The sequence below is a fragment of the Astatotilapia calliptera genome, chromosome 12 (assembly GCF_964374335.1).
Source record: "Astatotilapia calliptera chromosome 12, fAstCal68.1, whole genome shotgun sequence".
Classification (NCBI taxonomy): Eukaryota; Metazoa; Chordata; class Actinopteri; order Cichliformes; family Cichlidae; genus Astatotilapia; species Astatotilapia calliptera.
Genome location: NC_137433.1, coordinates 4,723,819 through 4,746,314, shown reverse-complemented (window position 1 = coordinate 4,746,314; position 22,496 = coordinate 4,723,819). Strand labels below are relative to the sequence as shown.

General features: G+C 42.3%; 3 long non-coding RNA genes across 3 annotated transcripts; 1 reads left to right on the top strand and 2 right to left on the bottom strand.

Annotated features, from left to right (window-relative positions):
• Positions 1-1,567: 1,567 nt before the first annotated feature.
• LOC113025788 (uncharacterized) lies at positions 1,568-7,659 on the bottom strand. Its single transcript, XR_013912420.1, has 2 exons — positions 1,761-7,659; positions 1,568-1,643 (listed from the first exon to the last, which is right to left on the bottom strand). It is a non-coding gene; the product is annotated as an uncharacterized LOC113025788 (long non-coding RNA).
• An 889-nt stretch (positions 7,660-8,548) lies between these two features.
• LOC113031662 (uncharacterized) lies at positions 8,549-8,961 on the bottom strand. The gene is made up of 2 exons (XR_013912419.1): positions 8,742-8,961; positions 8,549-8,624 (listed from the first exon to the last, which is right to left on the bottom strand). It is a non-coding gene; the product is annotated as an uncharacterized LOC113031662 (long non-coding RNA).
• Positions 8,962-11,677: 2,716 nt separating this feature from the next.
• On the top strand, positions 11,678-15,147 carry LOC145432140 (uncharacterized). Its single transcript, XR_013912418.1, has 2 exons — positions 11,678-12,042; positions 14,219-15,147. It is a non-coding gene; the product is annotated as an uncharacterized LOC145432140 (long non-coding RNA).
• Positions 15,148-22,496: the final 7,349 nt, after the last annotated feature.

Genomic DNA, 22,496 nt, shown 5'->3' with positions numbered 1-22,496 from the left:
CAACCGATTCTGAAGAAATGTGCTGTGTGATATTCAGAAGTACTGTAACCCGAGTCTCCCACAGAGACCTGATCCAGACTACAGCTCACAAACACAGCTCCTCTACTAACACCTCACTGCAGCTGCACGCTGCTGATCCTGTCTGTGATTAGAAATGATTTCAATAAAGTAAAACAGAGGCTCGTTTTCTATGAGCGTAAACAGGGATCTCTTTTTCAGTCTCAGTGTAACAAACGTGTTTACTGAATAAGTCTTTCAGTAAAAATGTTTTTGTTAATTCAGTAAAATCTGCAAAGATGACTTGTACTGTTGGCAGCAACAAACAGAGACAACAGAGTGTGGGACAGACAGGAAGTCAGGACACGTCTATGTGCTTCACAGTGGGACTAGAACATGAACATTTCTACACACACCACAGGCAGCAACTGTGCAAACCTCCACGTCACCAAAAACACCCTGCAGGTCCCATCAGAGCAACGGCAGAGAAAACAGATGAAAGGTCTGTTAGAGAGAAAAACGCTTCGCTGCTTTCTTACCCGTATGACACCAAAAGGGTTTTGTTTTTTTAATAATAAAGGCTTCATGTTTTACAGTTAAAGGTAAAGCTCATGCAAACATGCAGGCTTATTTGTCTGATCAATGCAAAAGTTCAAACATGTCTCTTTCAAGCCTCATTATCAGCTGAGATCATAGTAAAGACACAGACAGGATCCTGATCCATCTGTTCTTTATATAATTACTGTTTTTACTGTAATGTAGAATATCATGGACATAATACACAGACTGCAGCCTAAATACTGCTAAAAACAGCTCTTTTTATTTTTAAGGTTTCACGTATTAACCTTTTATTATAAAAGTCACCTGATCCTTAGCAGGTGTGTATACAGAAATACACCAGGTCATTATTTAAGCAAAGCGAAGCCAAACTGCTCCTGTGTGACAGATGAAGTCCACCTTTAAACAGCATTTAGATGCTGCTAATGAAACTCGATTAGTGGCAGCACTGGTCTGTGGGCTGGGGACACTGGTGCCACCAGTACAGCGCGCACTTTTCACAGCGCCACCATGTGGACCAAACTGTATTCTGGGTCAAACCTGATGTTTTATCATTTACACTGAACAAAAATATAAACGCAACACTTTTGCTTTTGCTCCTGTTTTCCATGAGCTGAACTCAGAGATATGAAACATTTTCTACAAACACAAAAGACCCGACACTCGCAAGCAATGTTCCCTCTAAGCTGCGCGCGTACACAATTGCGCACTGCTGGCACGGTCTCTGCACAGAAAATCTGCGTTGCGCGCACAAAAAAAAAAAAAAAATTCACCTGAATTGAAATTAAAATGAAAACTTTAACAATCCTGTTTTGCAGTGTTAGTCAGTGACTGGCTGCTCCCGTATAGGATTAGAACGAGGCCACCTTATCCCGTAGTCCAGCCAATCACGCGATTCACATTCGTATATACGCAGCTAATCAACGTCGCTGTCAGGCTCTGACGCGTCCTTATGCGCCGACACCGGTGTTGTAGCAGTCCCTCGGACCAAGGAAGAAATAGAGAGAGCCTCGACGGGTGCAGTAATTTTTACTTTGAGATTCATTCAGAATCTAACAGTGCTGAGGTGCACCAATGCACCGTGAAAACTAAACAGAAACACAAAATACATTTTCTTAGACGCTTATTACAAATATGAACTCAAATAATGCAGAAAATACAACAAAATATCAGTTAAGCAAACAAATACAACTTAAAACATGTACCTCGCTCCGCATTCCAAGGGCTGCAAATTGTTAATTTTGCTAGAGTCCGGTATCACGCTGCTTCACGCTTCATTGAGAGCTGCCTACTGGGACATGTGCGCCACAAAAACCGGTCTGAGCTGGAAGTGCAGCTTGCCGCTAACTAAACAACAGAGCCCTCTACTGGACACTACGCGTAGCTGTTCAGGCTTAGATCAATAAACAAAACTGGACATTTACACTCCCACCAAATCATGTATAACAAACAACATTCTTTACATGATTTCCAGCTTTAACATATGGACATTACTACAAGAACGAACACAATTTCAAATACATCATCAATAAACTTTCGCAAAATACGCCTGATGTGAAAGTATTGATTGAAACATCAATTAGTTATTTTCTAATAGAACTACAAGCTTTTGAACAGGTCGCTCAACTACGTGAGGTTTGTGTGCTGTTCTCTGCTTCTTTATTAAGCCTCGATCGCCAACTTGAAGCTTGACTCTGCGGACCAAACCGTCATCTTCTTCTGGTGCTTCAACCACTCGAGCCAGTTGCCACTGATTTCTGGGAAGCATGTCTTCTTTGATAATGACTATGTCATTGACTTTAAGATTTCGACGTGGTAGGTGCCATTTCTGTCTCATAGATATGTTCAGAAGGTACTCTCTTTTCCATCTACTCCAAAACTGCTCAGTGAGATACTGGACTCTGCGCCAACGTTTCCTTGCATATAAGTCCTCTTTCACAAACTTTCCTGGTGGAGGCAGTGCAACCTTTGATTTCATCAATATGAGGTGATTTGGAGTTAGAGGTTCAGGAGATTTAGGATCATTGATTCCATCGACGCTCAGTGGTCGACCATTAACTATAAACATCGCCTCATAGAATAGAGTTCTTAGAGAGCTGTCATCCAGCCTGCCTTGGCATTGAGCAATGGTGGCATTGAGAACATTGCGGATGGTTCGAATCTGTCGTTCCCACACACCTCCGGCATGGCTAGCAGATGGGGCATTGAAGACGAACTCACACTGTTTATTGGCAAGGAATGCTTCTAAGGCATCCATGTCACATTGTTTAAGAGACTCTCTTAGCTCATTTTTGGCTCCAATAAAGTTTGTACCCTGGTCACTGTACAACTTACAAACAGCTCCTCTTAAGCTGATGAAACATCTCAGAGCGTTGATGAAAGAGTCAGTAGAAAGATCCTCAAGCATCTCAATGTGGACTGCACGTGAGGAAAGACACGTAAAGAGGAGTCCGTATCTTTTATGCTCTTTGCGACCTTGTTTTGTGACAAATGGTCCGAAACAGTCCATTCCACAATACATGAAAGGATCTGAGATTTCAACTCGTTCCTTTGGAAGTTCAGACATGCGTTGTTCTTCTGGTGAACGTCTTAGTTTTCGACATTGAACACATTTACTTATTAGTTTTGCAACTTCCTTGCTCCCACCAATCACCCAAAATCCGTTCGATCTGATTTCCATGAGAGTTTGGCTTCTACCTTGATGACAAATCTGTGCATGAAAATGAGCAATGATCAACTTTGTAATGTGATGGTCTTTTGGGAGGATGATGGGGTGCTTAAGTCCCTGACAGAGTGTTGACTTCTTCAGTCTTCCTCCAACACGGAGAAGTCCTTGATCTAGTACTGGATCTACTCTAAACAGGGGACTTGAACTCGGAAGGTTATCTCCCACCTTCAACACTTCCATCTCTTGAGAAAAGGCCTGCTGCTGAAGGAGCTTTATTACTGTGTCAGCAGCTGTTTTCCGTTCATCTACTGTTACAAAGTTTCCATACTGGGCTTTGTTGGATCTCAATCTTTTTATCCTTGCAACCACTTTAAGGAGCATTGACCAGCTTGAAAACCTTGACAAACGGCTGAGGATATTGTCTTGTTCACTTGTTTGAGTTGTGAGAGCTTTGACTGCTTTGACTTCTGGATCCCCTACTAACAACACAGCTGAGGGGCTGGGTGCATATGAAATGTCATGTTCCCACAGAAACTTTGGACCAGACAACCAACATGTTGACATGATTTCTGATGCACTGAGCCCTCTAGAGGCGTAATCTGCAGGATTCTGAGCTGTGTCAATGTAGTGCCACTGTCTGGGATCTGTAGTTTGCCTAATTAACTGAACACGGTTGGCAACGAAGACGTGGAACCGTCGTGCCTCATTGTTAATATAGGCTAAGACTACTTGGGAGTCAGTCCAAAAGAACTCTTCATTAATGCACATCTGAAGCTCTGCTTTTAGCATGCTGCTCATTCTGGCTGATGTGACTGCGGCTGAGAGTTCTAATCGTGGGATACTTGTCACCTTGGTAGGTGCGACTCTTGCCTTAGCCATAACAAGACTACAGTGGACCTTCTCGTTGCTGAGGTACCTAATATAGGAGCATGCACCATATCCTAAATCACTAGCATCACAAAAGTGGTGCAGTTCCACCTTTACAATGTCTGTTAGTTCTGGTGGGTGGTAACATCTAGGCACTGCAACCGATTTTAGTCTTTCCAACCCATCTTTCCAGTCCTCCCACCGTGAGCGTAAGTTGTCAGGAAGGGGGTCATCCCATTCAATGCCTCTGCGACACAGTTCCTGTAGGATACCTTTGCCTCTTAAGGTGAAGGGAGCTACGAACCCTAGTGGGTCGTACAGGGATGAGATCACTGACAGTATGCTCCGGCGAGTAGGAGGTTGGTCCTTAGTGTTTATTTTGAAACTGAAAGTGTCATTTTTGATTGACCACTGGATGCCGAGCACATGGCCTTCAGCTGTTGTGTCAGGTTTGAAATCGAGCGGTTCTGTGGTGTCTGCTCTGTCTGAGGGTTCCAGCTGGGAAAGCGCATCACTTTGGTTTGAGTTGAACTTGTGCAGATGTAGACCGCCAAGTCTACAAAGTGCTTGTGTTTCGGTGATGAGTTCTTGTGCCTCTTTAACTGATGGGACACTAGTTAGACCATCGTCTACATAAAAGTTCTGTTCAACAAACTCTGAGGCCTTAGGATAGTCTGCTCTGTACTGTTGTGCCAAATATTTCAGGCCGAAATTAGCACATCCAGGGGATGAACTGGCACCGAATAGATGTACAGCCATTCTGTATTCTCTGGGTTCTTTGTCTAATTGTCCATCCTGCCACCACAGAAATCTCAGATAGTTGCGCATGTCTGGACAAACAGAGAACTGGTGGAACATTCTCTCGATATCACAGATTATGGCTACATTTTCCTTTCTGAAACGACAGAGTACCCCCACCAATGAGTTGATCATATCTGGACCTGTGAGAAGAGTGTCGTTTAATGAGACACCGAGAAATTTTGCTGAACAGTCAAAGACGACTCTTAGCTTGGCTGGTTTTTTCGGGTGATATACCCCATGGTGTGGGATGTACCATGCAGTCTTGCCTTCAGACAAAGGGGGGGCTAATTCTGCATCACCACTGCTGATAATGTCTCTCATAAAGGAACAGTAATGTTCATGATACTGTTTATCAGCCTTTAGCTTTTTCTTCAGGTGTTGCAGTCGGACTGTGGCTAGCTTCTTATTGTTGGGAAGCGCTGGTGGATCATTGCCCTTGAAGGGAAGCGGCATCTCATAGTGCCCATCTGGTCTTTGTTTTATTGTATCACTGAGGATTTGTATGAAGCGAACATCATCCTGTGATACATACTTATCCTCATAGTTTCTCTCATTAAAGTCAGTCTCTAGGACTTTGAGTACTTCTGTGGCTGATGGTATGGGCATTTCTTTGACTGTGATCCTGTGCACATAACTCTGGTTACCTTCTCTGTCTAGGTGAGGATTACCAGAACCAATAATACTCCATCCTAGTAGGGTTCTTTGTGCGAAAGGTTCGTTTATTTTGCCTGTGACGATCTCTAGGGGGGCTAGTGCTGATGGGCAGTCATAACCAATCAATAGACCTACTTCACAGTTCTGTAATGGCTGTAACTTGTTAGCTAAGCCTTCAAGGTGTGGCCACTGAAGTGCCGTTTCCTTGGTAGGGATATGAGACTTGTCAACTGGGATAAAGTCACGAGAGTAGATGTGTTCTATTGGGACACGAGTCTCAGAATCAAACCCACGCACCTGCAAGTTGTTGGCAAGTTTACTTGCAACGACTGTGTCGACGGAAGTCATGGTGCTAAGCTTTAACTGCACTGGTTGGGCGTCTACATTTAGTTCTGAGGCCAAATCCTCTAAAATAAAGGATGAGTCACTCTGGGTGTCAAGCAGGGCATATGTAAGTATTTCTTTCTCAGGCTCAGATGCAACTGACACAAATACTGGTACTATGCTGGATGTGGAAGATGGTTTCCTTGTTAGTACATGAGTCATAACATTATGCACTTCCTTGTTTGCACCTTCATCTGGGGATTTAGAATCCTCAGTTTTCCTTTCTTTAGGTTCATTCACTCTTTCTGTGTGTAGACAGGTGGGGTGACGCCGACCACACTTACTACAGGAGTGACGTCCTCTGCATTCTTTGGTTACATGACCCCTTCTCAAACACCCGAAGCAGAGACGATTTTCTTGAATGAAAACTTTCTTGTCATCACTAGTTTTCGCTGCAAAAGCAGGACACTTAGCTATGCCGTGCGATTCTTCTTTGCAAAACAAACATGGGGGTTTAGGTCTAGAAGTAGATACTGGGATTGGTGGAGACTTTGGTTGGATGGTAGTACTGAGTGCCTTCGCTCTTTTAACGTGCCGCTCTTCTGATGCCCTTTCGTTTATTAGGAATGGTGAGGCAACAGGATTGCAAACTACTTTAGCTTCATTTTGTATGAACTTTGTAAAGCGAGCGAAGTTGGGGTAGTCTTGGCTTTTGTCTAGCTCCTCCACCACAATGCGGCTCCATCTCTGCACTATCCACTCAGGCAGTTTTCTTAGAAGCTTGTGATTTTCCTCACAATCATTAAGGATCTCTAGGCCTTTGACTTGAGGGATAGCCTCTGCACAGCTTTGGAGAAAATCTGCAAACTCCCTCAGTGCTTTAGGATCATTGGCAGCTATTCTAGGCCATTTTGTGAGTTTAGCCCTAAAGGCTCTTTGAATAACAAATGGGCTGCCATACCTTTCCTCTAAAACGCTCCAAATGCCTGCGTATGCCTGCTCACTGTTGCGGAAGAAATATCCCTCTACTGCCTTTCGTGCTTCACCTGCAAGATAGCTCTTTAGATACAACATTTTCTCACACACAGGTAAAGGTTTGTCACCAATTAGTGCCATAAAGGATACCTTCCAATCCATAAACTTTAGGGGGTCGCCACTAAAGATGGTGGGCTCAGGTACAGGAAGCCTGTTTAGGGTAAGAGAGCTGGCGAGGGCTTGAACTAAGCTAAGTTCTTCACGTTCTGGAGTAGTATTGTGAGGTCTAAGTGTTGGTGCTTGTGGATTTAAAGAGAGCCGTGGTGCGATGTTGGGGAGATTTGCGGAATTTTCTAAGTTGTAGCAGGACACTTGATCATGGCTTTCAATGTCATTTTGAGCGCTAAGGGCTCTTACTCGTGCAGCTGCTACTTTCACTTCGCTGTCTGCCTTTAACTGTTGAAGTTTAGTCTTTTCCTCATCCAACTTTGCCTTTGTTTCCACTTCCTTTATTTTCCACTCATTTTCCATTTGGCTGATCTTGGTTTCCTGTGCCAATATTTCTTGTGTGGCCTTTGCTTGTTCCACTTTGGCTGCAAGTTCAGCTTCTGCTTCCACCTCACGACTGCCAGTAGAATCTGCCTTTGAGCGTGCAACTGAACCCTCTGGGAACGACGTTTCAGTTTTTGTATCACCAAACACAGAACCATAGTCCCTTTTGTTTAACATCACTCGTACTCTTTCCTTTTCAAGGCGATCGTTAAAGAGCTGATCGATATTTTCCTGTCGTTTAGCAACAACTTCACAAATGTCAGTTGTAAGCACTGCACAAGCATCCATTCGCTTAACAATGTCTGGCGTCATGGATTGGCTGCGGCGAATGGGTTCATAATGCTGTTGTACTACAACGTGCTTGTCTCTTATATCATGACTGGCATTGTTTAGCTCTTCAGGTGAGCAGAAAGTTTTCAGCTTTGTTCTGATTTCTTTAGCTGCCTTCTTCCAAGTGTCATAAGCTTTGTTAAATGCCTTCTCATTTTTCTTTGCCTCATATTCCTGCATTTCTTTACCCTTTTCAGTTAAATGCCTTTCACGATTGCTGGATCTTACTCCTTGTTGCTCTGAGTCGTCGGCTTCTTCAGCAGCGTTCAACATTTTGTTACTGTAATGTGTATGTTGCTCTATGCGATAACGTCTGGACTTAAACTTACGTGAGTGTTACTTTTGGAAACAATGCTCACATCAGACGTTTACATCACATAAATAAACAGATTAGCACCCACATATTAGACAAAATGTAACTGTAAATACCGCTGATATACGTTACTTTCAAGAAGAATAAACCCATACAATTTAAAGATTGTAATTACTCAGTGCAATGCAGTATACCTTTAACCACAAAAATATTTAAGGCAAGTAACTCTGAATTAGTGTGCAGACATTTTAACTTTGTTATCAGCAAAGTCCTTAATGGGCATAATACCTGCACCTTCGTAAAGTAACCATCAGAGTTCAAAGGGGAGGTAGGCGACGAAGCAAAGATGATCTTGACTGGTGTAGAAATATCTCACAGCTGACACACGGACCCACCTCGTGGCACGGGCTGCACTCATCTGGCATGGGAGCTAGCAAGTAGCCTTCACTCAGCGATCGAGTTTTCACTGTAGCAGTCCCTCGGACCAAGGAAGAAATAGAGAGAGCCTCGACGGGTGCAGTAATTTTTACTTTGAGATTCATTCAGAATCTAACAGTGCTGAGGTGCACCAATGCACCGTGAAAACTAAACAGAAACACAAAATACATTTTCTTAGACGCTTATTACAAATATGAACTCAAATAATGCAGAAAATACAACAAAATATCAGTTAAGCAAACAAATACAACTTAAAACATGTACCTCGCTCCGCATTCCAAGGGCTGCAAATTGTTAATTTTGCTAGAGTCCGGTATCACGCTGCTTCACGCTTCATTGAGAGCTGCCTACTGGGACATGTGCGCCACAAAAACCGGTCTGAGCTGGAAGTGCAGCTTGCCGCTAACTAAACAACAGAGCCCTCTACTGGACACTACGCGTAGCTGTTCAGGCTTAGATCAATAAACAAAACTGGACATTTACAGGTGTTTTAGCAAAGCGGCTGATGTGGAGTGAAGCCACGTTAATGACAACGTGTACAACCATTGGAGATGTGAGCAGGACCGACGGAACAACTGACGGGAAAAGTGTGGACTTTATACCAGTTTTTAAATTGTGTTGATCGGCCGCGTACAACCAGAGTTATGATAAAAATATCTGCAATGTTTGGTTTTCTTCCTGAATACTGTCGTTGTTTATATTTACTGCGGGAAGAAACGGTGAAAACGCCGTTTTATAAGGAAAACGCTCGAAAGCCTGTGAGCAAAAACAACACCCCACCACCCTTTCCTATTGGTGGAAAAATGTACCATGTGGACCAATCAAAAATTATATGGCAAGGGTTAGAAACGGGAGGAAGTTTTAGGAGTGACGGCGGTGCTTGGAGATGTGAGAGATTTGCGACGTTTAGCGCAAATCTTATGTAGTGAGTGTGTAGTGTAGTCAGCAGTTTTGTTGTGTGTGTCAGAACAATGAGGCGACTGCTGAATGTTACAGGTGTTACAGCAGTGATACATCTGCTGTTGTCCTGCAGGTATCAGGCTGTTGTTCTCCTTCATCTCATAGTGGACACAAATTATTTTTTGGAGTGGCACAAATAATTTGTGTGGCATCGGATTTGATGCAGAACAGCTGATTGTTCTGTAAATAGTTTGAAATGTTTAATTAAAAAACGCCTTGGCTACATTTTTAGGTAAACAGCTGCAAAAAACTTTGTTTGCATAACTCGGTTACTTTTTTGAAGAAGTAACTATATAATTAATTGCCCAACATTGGTCATTATATCCTGTATTTTGCAGACAGAGTTACAGACTCTCTCCCAGACCACAGACTCATAATACAAGTCAGAGCTTTATTAAAAAAAAAAGAAAGAAAGAAAGTTGTGTTTTCAAAATTAGAGTTATTTTTACTTCCAATAGTGTTAACATACTGCACAGGTCAGGAACAAGATTTTTTGTTACATTTTCATTGTAAGTGGGCTGAAGCAGTTAATTAAAAGTAGTCTAACATGCCACACCTGTGAGGTGTGGCATGTCAAGGTGCTGATTAGACAGCATGAATATTGCACAGGTGTGTCTGAGACTGCCCACAATAAAAGGCCACTCTGAAATATGCCGTACATGTGTAGCACAATGACACACATGTCGCAAAACCAGTCAGGATCCGGTTCAGCTCATGGAAACAAAAGTGTTGTGTTTATATTTGTGTTCAGTGTAACAAATACTGAGACGTCTAATAATGTTGTGTGTTGTTCATCTGAGGACGCTGCAGAGAACCAGATTATTTTTATTATCCTGTTTGTCTGTTATGTGAACCTTTAGAGGATGTACCTTATAATGACTGAGTGTGTTTATCGCACTATGTTAAATGTAACTGTGAGCGACACGAGGCTTACTGCTCATGGTTACCTCATCAGTGGTGAAGTCAGCCAGCTTGATGCAAGAAAGAGGAAGAACAAAAGGATGAAAGAGCAACACACAGATGAAAAACAAAAACAGACTTTCTAACCGACAGAGCTGAAATCTGAACATGTCACCAGCTGCAGGAGGCAACGCTCTGAATCACGTCGTTCCTCCTCCAGATGGAGCTTTTACTGCCTATAGTCTCTTGACATACAATGGTTGGATTGTCCTATGATACTGTATCAGCTGAGCCTCAAATTCTTATGATCTCGAGCTTCAGTCTCAGTGAATCCTTAGTTGGCTCAGATGCATCATCTGGTGTTTGAGTGTAACAAGGTGGTTGTAACACAAAAGGTGTGTATGTGTTTGTGTAAACAGGTGAGTGTGGTTTGTAGTGTCCAACTAAAGCAGCGTGTCTAACCAACCACATCTCCAGGGCTGAATCAGGTGACCACGAGCCATCGCTCCACAGCTGCTGAGGGAGCTACAACCCTCATTCAGCCTTTCATAGACATACGGCAATGAACTGTATGAACAATAAACTTTATTCATACACACAAATCCCTTTAGGGTTGTGTCAGCGAGGGCAAACGTGCCACATCAAATACATGGAGCTACAAGCTGTGGTGACCCACTGTCAGTAAGGGAGCTTTATTACACACACACAGCATCAAATCATAACAACAGTTACCTCAAGCTACTTCTATGTTATAAGGCAAAGACCCTGCAGTTACACAGGGAAACATTAGGTGACCGTCTGTGAGCGACAGTGGGAACCAAAGCCTCTAACAAACATCCATCGATAGATGAGGGGCAGACGGGCTGAATGCAGAGAGGTCTACTAACACATGTTGAGTGAAGAAGAAACACCCAGTGCATTATGGGGAACTTAGACCTATAACTTAGACCTGTGTGCGCCTTAGCATATGCTACTTCCGGCGCATAGCGCTTAGTTTCCGGTGTGATATTCGCTCCTTGTTCACGGTCGGGTTTTTCAACCAAATGGACGAATCAAGTGGCAATTTACATTTTTCGAGATGTCGAATGTATCTGTAGATGATGTTGATCGACTTGTCGATATTTCCCCCCCGCGCCTCAGAGCAAACGAGAGAAAGGATTCAGATTTTATACTTTTCAGTATCTGTAAACAGCGCTCCCTCGTTTATGTTATAAATAATTATAAATTTGTTGTGTTTTCTTTAACAATGTCAGAAGGAGAGAGGCACTGAGGCACCGTCTTCCGCCCCCCGATGCTCCTGCTGCGCCTCCTCCTTCTGACAGGAACTGCCTACAGAACAAGCATGAATGATGCCTGAGTGGACACACACAACTCACAAGTTCCTGGCTCTGTCAGCTCCTCTGCAGAGGGTTTCCCTAAGAAGGTGGACCTAGCAGGGTCACCGGGGGACGGGGAGCTGTGCCTCACGGCCCTCACTTCGTCGGAGAAACCCTCATGCAGAGTTCAGAAACTTGTGTGTTGAGTATGTCGCTGTGAGCCTCCACCATTTAACTAGTGGGTGCAGCCTGAACTGTCTAGAGACAGACCAGACCAGCTGCACAACACAGACACTTCAAACCTGAGGACAAATCTAAGAGAACAGAAAAAGGAAAGGAAACTTAGCTTAGAACCATGCAGCGCTACAGGAGACGGCAGCACTGCAGAGGTGAGGACCGGCACCTGTTTGAAAGAGACAAATGCACACAAAATAAGTGTTTGTTGTAGAATGTGCAGCATGAAAGTAGCCTGCATGTTTTGCATAGAACTGTTTTATGCATCTGCATTTCACAAAGAATGACAAATTGGTATACGGGACAACAAATAAAATCTAATGTATAGAAAAAAAATAATAGGATATGCCCATGACAATAAGAATGATAAAGGACTTCACAAAGTCAATTTATTGCTAAAGTGTGATCTTAGAAAATTGCTATTGTGCACCACACTAAACAGAACAAATTCTGTCAAAACTTACTTTTGCAAGATCCCACAAATGTTTTGCAAGATCTTGAGAGTTTTTTTCTTTGCATTTATCATGCTTCCATCAATACCTGTAAAGCTGTACAGAGTACTGCAGCTGGTTGTTAATGAATGCAACAAAGACCACCAGATCAAAGTACACCTAGCCACGAGTGTTTCCCCTTCCACTGAGCACTATCTTCATCTCGCAAAATACATGTTCAAATTTTTTTTCTTCAATGTGCCTTGCGAGGCTCCATAACATACCTATCAATCTGTGAGCATTTCTCAGAGGCTGCAGCAACTGCAGCTTTTGAGGAAGTTGCAACAGCACATTTGTGAATTCTCACGCGTAGCCCTACAGGAACACCCACAGTTACAAATACCATAGCGACCAACATCAGTGCTACTACTGCCCACAGTTCATGTAAAGGAAACATAACGGTGTCATACAATAAACTACAGAATCAGCATTGTTGTCTGTGAAGGTTCTCAGTCATTCAGGTCATCGTAGTCAAAGGAGCTTGTAAAGAAAAGCGTCTGGACTTCTTTAAGTTGCTTGAAGACGTTTCACCTCTCATCCGAGAAGCTTCTTCACTTCATCAGCATTGTTGCACAACCGTGTATTCAATCTTGTTACCCTTCTTTAAAGTCCACCACCTGTGCTGCAAGTGAAGTTGATGCATTAACACATTGAAAGTTGTGGCACTTCTCATTATTTGACGTGCACAGCTGCTCTGTGTGAGGGTCAAACATTTGTTTATTCAACACCTGTGAAGGTATCAGAAAAAATGCATAGATAGCAAGAGAAGCAAATTAAAGCACTGCACGTGCTTTACGTGCTATGACATGCTGCACGTCATAAAACCCAGTTTCTTGATTAACATTTTTAAGAGTTAAGTTGTAATACTTTTGTGCATTATTAAAACAAATCCTAAAATTCTGTATCACTGTGCTGTTACGAGAAGGTAGCTTGAATGTAGGTATCTGGCCCTGTGTAAATCTTGAGCATGAGTGATGTTGTGGGACAGTGCACCAACTACACAGGTACAACAGCCGGAGAACCAAGAACCAGGAACAGCTACTTGGTGATCCCGACACAGACTCCAGCTTTCCATATCTGCATCTGCAATGAATATTAATAGAGATAAAATACAATCTTTTATCCTGTCTTCCTTCTCTCAGCCCAACCGGTCGCAGCAGATTTGGCGCTATATAAATAAAATTGAATTGAATTGAATACAATTTGCGCTCTCAGAGTGCTTCTTGTTTGTTTTTGTTGTAATCTGACTGTGGATTTTGATGTTTTTAAAAGCATAATACAGCAAAAAAACAAACAAACAAACAAACAAAACCCAGAAGGCCTTTTAAATTTCTTTAAATATTGTTCTGCTTTAGTCAAATCAAAAGATTGTATATTATTAACTTTTGTATATTATTAACTTGAAATTGAATTGTGATTTTAATTTTAGGAATAGAATTTTAAGAATATTAGTTTTTACTGTCTCCAAATGGACAGGTAAAAAGCAGCTTTGAATTGACAGACCTCAAATAATAATATATTTCTTGGATTCGAGGGGGCACCCAAACTCCACCTACACTACTGTGCTAGACAGCAATATCACAGAACAGTGAACTCTTGGCACACACAAAAAATCCCCAGTGTAATCAATCCTCCACAGCAATGAAACACTGGATTATTGGGTACAGACACTCTCTTGTAGCCAAAAGGTCAGAGGGTTAGTCCTTTCCAAAGCTATCAAAACATCATTTAGCAGGGCAGCGGCAAACAGTGTCTGAAAAGTGACTTTTCATAACCACTGTCATACTTATTAGATATTAAATTTACAATTGTTTTCTTCTCTGTATTGTTATCCATTCAGAACCAATACAATTATCCTGATAGATGCAGAAGGGAATGTGATCTTCACAGAGCGCACCATGCTTGACTGTGACACAACCAAATGGAGCACCAGTTCTTTCCAGTTCAAACTGCAGGAGTGAAGACACAATGGAGGAAACCTACTCTGTGCCTTTCTGCATCATCTCTCCTTCCGTTACCTTTTCCTCACCATCTCCTTCAGCTGAGCCTCATGTGACCGCAAAGACTCATCAGCACTTTTTTTATTCAGCTAGTCACTAGCTGCCTCGTTAACATCAGTTTCATATATTTCTTACTTTTGATTTAATTTAAAGATGTATGCTAATTTTAACAAAAAAGCAAAGATGCCAAAGGACATTTAGAGTTTTGTAGAGGAAAATATTTTACCTACATGTCATGAACCTTCTCAAAAATTATAGCTTGAATGTAATTTGGTAAATATAAGATTGGTGTGATGCCATTTTCTGTCATGAACGCTAGACATTGTGGCCCTTTCACACACATGGCAAAAGACAGGAGATGATCTGTGTTAATCACATTACATGCAGTACGTTATGACTGGTTCTGACATTAGTGGTTTTAAATACAGCTTGTCTGGGTGAAGTGTAGAAAAGCTCGTCTGCGGTGCATGAATACATGCTTTTTGGTGTCCGATGTAACCTTCCATCCATGATTTACATTTTATGCTCTATTTTCAGGCTGCAGGCTAAATTGGCATCCTATGACAAGTCCTAGGGTCACATATATTTTTCTAGAAGATTTAAGTTCACACGAGTCATCACCAGGATTACTGGCTACTTTGTAAGTTTCTGATTACCCTTTCATTGGTGTTTAGGTAATTTTGCGTCACAGCATCAAATGTTTCAATGCACTGTTAAATGCACTGGATCTTGAAAAAACAGCCTGAAAATAAATAACAGTTTATCCAAACACCTCTCTTTTTGATTGTTGCATTATGATTACGGATACAAAATAACTGTCAGGAACCATGTGCTCACACACATATCAGTATAGGACGATCTGATTTCCTCGTGTCAGCATAAATCATCGTTTGTGCTGCTTCTGTTTTCAAAGACATTAATGAAAATGTAAAGGTCAAATGTACTGTTTATAAGATTGGGGAAAACTGCAGTCAGCTGAGACTGAAGAAGTCACTTGGATGAGTGACGAAACGTTTCTCCCACTGAAAGTGTCCGGATGAACAGAATCAACCTTTTGGAATTTACTTACCCGGATGATTAAGCACGCATCAAGACGTTGTTTTATTAATATTTTTAAAATGATAGCGGCACAAACAACAATTTTAGCAGCACAAACATAGCACAACTGATTGACACCAATTTTGTTTGATTCCATTAATATGAGGGGGCTGGTTGACCTCTGATGACCTCTAGAAATTTTTATTAATATCTTTAAAATGATAGCAGCACAAACGAAAATTTTTGCAGCACAAACGTAGCACAAACGTTTGATACCACTTTTGTTGGATTTGAAGAAGGTGGGGGGGCCAACTTCACTCACATTTTGGAGACCGTTGATCAAACGTAAATATGTCCAGTCACTTTTGATTCAACCTGCTTAGCTTGATCTCACATTTGCCGTTTCCTCTATCTCTATCCCCTGTGTGTGTCTGTTTGTGTGCTTGTGCGTTTGTGAGTGTGTGTGTGTGCGTGCGATGATCTAACATTTGCCATTTCCTCTATCTCTTTCCCCTGTGTGTGGGTGCATGTGTAAAGGTAAGAAGCTTAGTAATGAAGTAAATGAATTCATTGACGGGTGAAGAAACAAGGGCAACACGGTGGCACAGTGGTTAATATAGTTGCCCGCACAGCAAGAAGGTCCTGAGTTCAACTCCACTATCAGGCTGAGGTCTTTCTGTATGGACTTCTCATGTTCTCAAAGTGTTTGTGGGGGTTCACTCCACGTGCTCCGGCCTCTTTCCAAAATCCTAGTTTGTGGAGAAACTCTGAAATGCTCTTAAGTGTCTAGGGTTGTCTGTATCTGTGTTAGCCCTGTAACAGACTGGTGACCTGTCGAGGGTGCACCCTGCTTCTCGCCCTAAGATAGCTGGGATAGGCTCGAGCTGCCCTGTGACACTGGAAAAGAAACACAGCAGAGAATGGATGGGTGGCTGATCAAACGTAAACATTTCCAGTCACTTTCAGTTCAAGCTGCTTAGCATGATCTCACATTTGCCAATTTCTCTATCTCTTCCCCCTCTGTTGTGTGTGTGTGAGATATTCTCACTTTTGCCATTTCTTCTGTCCCTTTCAACTGATCTGTGAGTGTGTGTGTGTGTGTGTGTGTTTGTCCCACATATTGCATACTCTGCTTTTGTCCTCAAATCAGGTAGGAAGTGTCTGTGTGGTTGAGCTGGTCTGGTCTGTCTAGACTTTCACTGGATAGATCAGGCTGCACCCACCTGTGAAACAGGTGGAGGGTCACCAGGACATGCAGAACTTGCTGACAGACTCCTGGCCACCTCTTGCCTCCTTAGTAGAAAGGGGCCACTCCCAGAGGCAGAGGGCTGTGAGGCACCGCCCGCCGGGCCCTCTCCTTTGGGAAAACCCTCAACACTGGGCCGAACCTTGGAGTTCTGTATGTCCATTCAGGCACACTCCATGCTTGATCTGTGGGCAATTCCTGTCAGAAGTGGAGGTCACGGTGGAGGCGTCGGAGGGCGGAAGGCGTTCCCTCAGTGGCTCTCCTCTTCTGAGATTGTGTAAAAACAAAACAATGTAGTGTAAGCAGCTTGAAAAGAAAGTAACTGAACTTGTTGAGATGGTTGATCAAACTGAAATATTACTGTCATGGTCCATGTATATGTATTTGTTTTTGTTTCTCTCACTTTCTTTCTTGCTTCCCTGCTCACAACGCGATGCCTGGGTGGACCTAATCATGGGCTCCCGGTTGCTGTCCTCACACCTGCAAGCAATTTCTCACCTGAGGTTCATCATCCTGTTTACCAGCCACTTCTGAAGGCAGTTGCTTGGAGCCCTTTGTCGCTGGACTACTGTGTAACATTTGTTAGTGCAATTCTAGCTTTGGAAATATTTTGATTTCTCTTTGTGCTTTGCTTGGCATTTAACATTTTGTCCTTGTATATAGATTTTCCGTGCCCCGCCTTGAGACCCTGTTCGTGAGTGTGGCAGTTGCAGTGAGCCTGTGGAGCCCCCACCCTCCATGGACCTCTGGATTCGCTGGACCCCTTCTCCCCACTTGTATATAGTGCACTCTGTGTCATGTACATAAAAAAAATGTTTATTGTGATTCGTAGTCTGCGCTTGAGTCCTGCTCAGCCTTGACAATTTTTAGTCACTTTCGGTTCAAGCTGCTTAGATTCCCATGATCTCACATTTGCCATTTGTGTGTGTGTGTGTTTGTTTGTCCCACATATTGCATACTCTGCTTTTGTCCTAAAAACAGGTAGGAAGTGTCTGTGTGGTTGAGCTGGTCTGGTCTGTCTAGACTTTCACTAGATAGATCAGGCTGCACCCACCTGTGAAACAGGTGGAGGGTCACCAGGACATGCAGAACTCTTGCCTCCTTAGTAGAAAGGGCCACTGCCAGAGGCGGAGGGCAGTGAGGCATCCAACCCCCATCTCATCAATAGGGGGGTATGATCTGAAATAACAATAGATTGATAATTGCAAGTTTCAATAAGTGGAAGAGGACATTTATCAGTGACAAATGAATTTATCCAATAGAACATTTTGTGGACAGGAATATAGTCGGAGCATGCCCTGGATGAGTATCCTTATTAGAGCTTCTTTCTAGGTTAGAGAGCACACAGCTTGTACCTCCAGCTAAAATGAGATTGTGTGTTGTCATATCCAGAATTCACGAGAATTAATAGACAATTAAGGTTTCATCATCCCATTTGGGGGCGTAAATGTTGGCTTAAATCAGTTCATAAAGTTGTCCATAAAGTCCATAATGTTGGCCAACCACAGTAATACGGACCCATAATAAGGACCCATAGGATCAGATAAAATGGTTGATACAGGAAATGGGACGTTTTTACCCATAAGGATGGCCACCCCTCTGTCTTAGAGTTAAAGTTGGAATGGACTATTTGGCCAACCCAATCAGTCTTCAATCTATATCGGTCTGCTATACAAAGGTGAGTCCCCTGTGGAAAAGACATAGCAGATTTTTTCAGTTGTGTAAGCACCTTTTTGTGCTTAACAGGGTGATTCATAGACTTAATGATCCAACTTACAAAGTTGGCTGCATAACCCGTAAGCTTCGCCTGTATATTGACAGCAGCCATAGAGTTATCTAATCAAAGAGCAACAGTATGAACGTGTGTGTGTGATAGCCACTAACGTCTAATCACACTTATGTGAATTAACTTATATTTCAGCTATTTTACTTTAAATGTAAGTGATATTTTCTTTTGAAAATCCTCTAAATTAACTAGTTTTAACTATAGACCTGGTAACTAGTCTGGGATATTTGTAGCTGATGCTCCATTTTTGTACCAGTAGGTGGCAGTGTGAGACCATGGTTTGGCCTGTTGTTAGTAGTCAGAAGCATGCTCAGCACTGTTTTCTCATAATGTTACATGTACTCCCTGCCTTATCATTTCTTTCCTGCTTGCAGGCTAGTATTGTACCAGAAATAGAAAATAAAAGCAGTCACACCCGATATATTGCATAGATTTATTTGAAATACTTATTACTTGTTATTCTGTTTTCTTTTTATTCTGTTTCTTCGTTACTCTGTTTCTTTCGCTCCGGGACCACGTGCACGTAATTTTCGTTACACCTCATGTAAACATGTGATGCGAATGACAATAAAGAATCCATGAATTCTTTTGGACCTAATACTGATCTTTGAGGTATGTCACAAGCAACATCCATCAATTTAGATTCCTACTCATTTATTTGTACATATTGTTGCATATTCACTACATAGCTTTTTATCAGCCCAAAACCACTCCCCTAAACCCATACTTTCCATTTTTTTTATTAGAATTTCATGACTGACAGTATCGAATAGGGCTGCCACAAACGTTTATTTTGATAGTCGACTAGTCACCGATTATTTTTGCAATTAGTCCACTAATCAGATCATGCAACACAGAGCTTACTGCACCAGCATGCATCTGCTCTAATATAACTATCATTAGCTTACAGCTTTAAGTGTATGTGCTAACTAAAAAATAAAGACAAGATGATAGTTTATTAAATTTTAATTAAATTTGCAGATTGTTTCGGTGAAGTTTAATAAACTCAGCCGTCTGCTCCTTGCTATCTAAAATATAACAGGACACCGGAGTAAATTCTCAAGCATCTCACACTTCTGATGATCAGCTGTCTGGTTGACGTTTATTCAGCTGTGTAAAAACCAATGACTGTATAAACTATAACTTTAATCTCAGCCAAACCGATTTACTCAGGAACAAATAAAATACTGAAAAAACCCAAACAATAACATTTTTAAGTTATCTAAGTGACTTAGATATCATGTTTAACCTGAGTAGCGAAAGACGGCGGTGGGTTTGAAAACGATTTGCCGGGAGTCCGGTGTTCTCACCGGCTCTAGCGAGCCTTGAACCCCAGCTAGCTATCGAGCTAGTGCTCTTGCTCTAGTGTGAGAGATAAGTAGTTTTAAACCTTGTGATCCACAAAAAGTATAACGATAAAAGAACTGACTGCGTTACAGTCAGTGCGGGAGCAGCGGCTTCGCTCATGCGCGATTCATTTGCCGTTTGGACGCACAGGTGTTGTCTCATGATATCACAGGTCTCCTGCCCTGATAGCAGCTGGGGGAGGACTATCCTCCGCCTGTGAGCGCTTTGGCATGGGTGAGGTGCCCAAGGTATCACCGCTGCCTGTTGCGAGTAAGAGCGATATGCGTTTTCACGTCAAAAAGTCGTCATAAATAAGTCTCCAATAATACCAGAAAAAGTCGCCAGATTTGTCGCTAGTCGCTTTTTAGAAAAAAAGTCGCTAAGGGGGTCTGAAAACTCGTTAAATATAGCGACAAAGTCGCTAAGTTGGCAACACTGCAGCTGGCGTCCTTGTACATGCAGTGCTGCCATCTTCTGTTTCAGTCCGTTATTACACTCTCAAATCCTACTACTTATTCATGTGTCTTTTGGGATCTTACAAAGCTACGGAGCCCCGCAGGGGACATGGGAGAAAAAAAAAATTAAGACAGACTTTTGCGAGATCTCGCAAAAGTTTTAGCCGCATTCTTCGGAGGCCGCCAGCTCGAAGCCGACCGGGAGGTCGAGGCACGATGTGCCGGGAAAGCGGTGTTCCTCCCGGCTGTAGTAGGTCTCGACCTCCCGTTAGCTTCGAGCTAGTGGGTGTCAGATCTCCAAAAACGTCGGAGCACTTTTGCAAATATGTGATGTCTTGTAAACCGAGCAGGTATCTGACGTTTACACAACTACATTCACGCCTCAAAATATCTTAAAAGTGTATTTTGTGACCCAGAAAGAGTAATATTACAACTAAGTAGCTGCCGCCATTGTTGGAATTCAACTTTTGCGAGATCTCGCAAAAGTCTGTCTTAATTTTTTTTTCTCCCATGTCCCCTGCGGGCCTCCGTACAAAGCTTCAAACGACACGTCGACTATTAAATTAGTCTTCGACGATTTTGATAGTCGACGTAATCGTGACTAGTCGACTAATCGTGGCAGCCCTAGTAAATGGTAAATGGCCTGTATTTATATAGCGCTTTACTAGTCCCTAAGGACCCCAAAGCGCTTTACATATCCAGTCATCCACCCATTCACACACACATTCACACACTGGTGATGGCAGCTACATTGTAGCCACAGCCACCCTGGGGCGCACTGACAGAGGCGAGGCTGCCGGACACTGGCGCCACCGGGCCCTCTGACCACCACCAGTAGGCAACGGGTGAAGTGTCTTGCCCAAGGACACAACGACCGAGACTGTCCAAGCCGGGACTCGAACCGGCAACCTTCCGATTACAAGGCAAACTCCCAACTCTTGAGCCACGATCGAACAGTTTTTTTAATTTAAAAAAAACCTCCAAGTGTGTACTTCTTATTATGTAGGCCAGGGGTGTCCAAACTTTTTGCAAAGAGGGCCAAATTTTATAAAGTGAAGATGCCTGGGGGCCAATGGTTCCTTTTGACTTTTTTTTCATAACAAAGTTACATGAAAATATAATGAAGAACAATTTTAATAGTCACAATTACCCGTTATTTTTAAAATAGAAATGTACCTAAATAAAAGACACTCAGGCAAGCATTTACAACTCTAAAGACACAATTCCACCTTTCATTTATATCTGGAGAGTCAGACAACATTGAACAAACTGTATAGAATACCCTACATTTCCATGAGTTTGCAATATCTTTGCCTAATGAACATTTAAACAGGCCTTATAAGTAATGAAAAGTGTTCTGTTATCAATAAAGTTTTTTTTAAAGTGAATTTCGCCCTTTGACTTTTACAAGACCTTTCAGGAAGCCAAAGTTTTTCACATACTGGAAGATTGCACAACTGGAAGTTCACTTGCTGCAAGAAATAAACACATTTGTAAATTTACACAATATGTACACAACACACTCAACTATGAATTAAGAGCATAACATCAACAGTTAAAACCAAATCTTAAGAGTTTAACAAAATACGTTTCCTTTTGTGTATTGCATTAGCATGCTTTATGCTTTTTACTGTTCAGAAACACATGAGTAATGCAGGGATGTCACTCCTGGAGGCCTGCTCTTCATTTGATTCAACTGTGCTAAACCAGAAAGAACTAAAACATGCATAGCAGCTCTCCAGTACAGAATTTGGGCATCCCTGGACTAATGAGAGGGGTGATACTGAGATCTAGAGTTTAGTAAAGCAATTAGGTGTGCTTTGAGGGAAGTGGTTGAGATGCATAAAATATCACGCAAGTGGGAGTCACTCATCCTTGAGCTCAATCGGTTCTTGTTTAAGTTCATGACAGAGAATGTTTGCTCTCACAAATATGTGGAACCAAATTGACCCTGTGTACGAGAAAATGCTAAATTCCTGGTTTGAGACCGGATGTGGGGTTGTACATTTCCGGTAGCTTTACTTTGCGGTCAATCGCTACTGCGAAGATATACTCCAAAATCATGTCCAAAACTCGAAAACGGAAAGATCGCGTTAAGTTACAAAGAGCAGAAGGTGGGAACACTCACCACTGTTGTGTCATAAAAAATCTAATGATCAATTTTGACATTTAAAGAGTTTAGATCGATCAGTTGTTTACGTCACTCAACACAAGCAGAACTGCATCACTGCAGCAGAAGACACCTC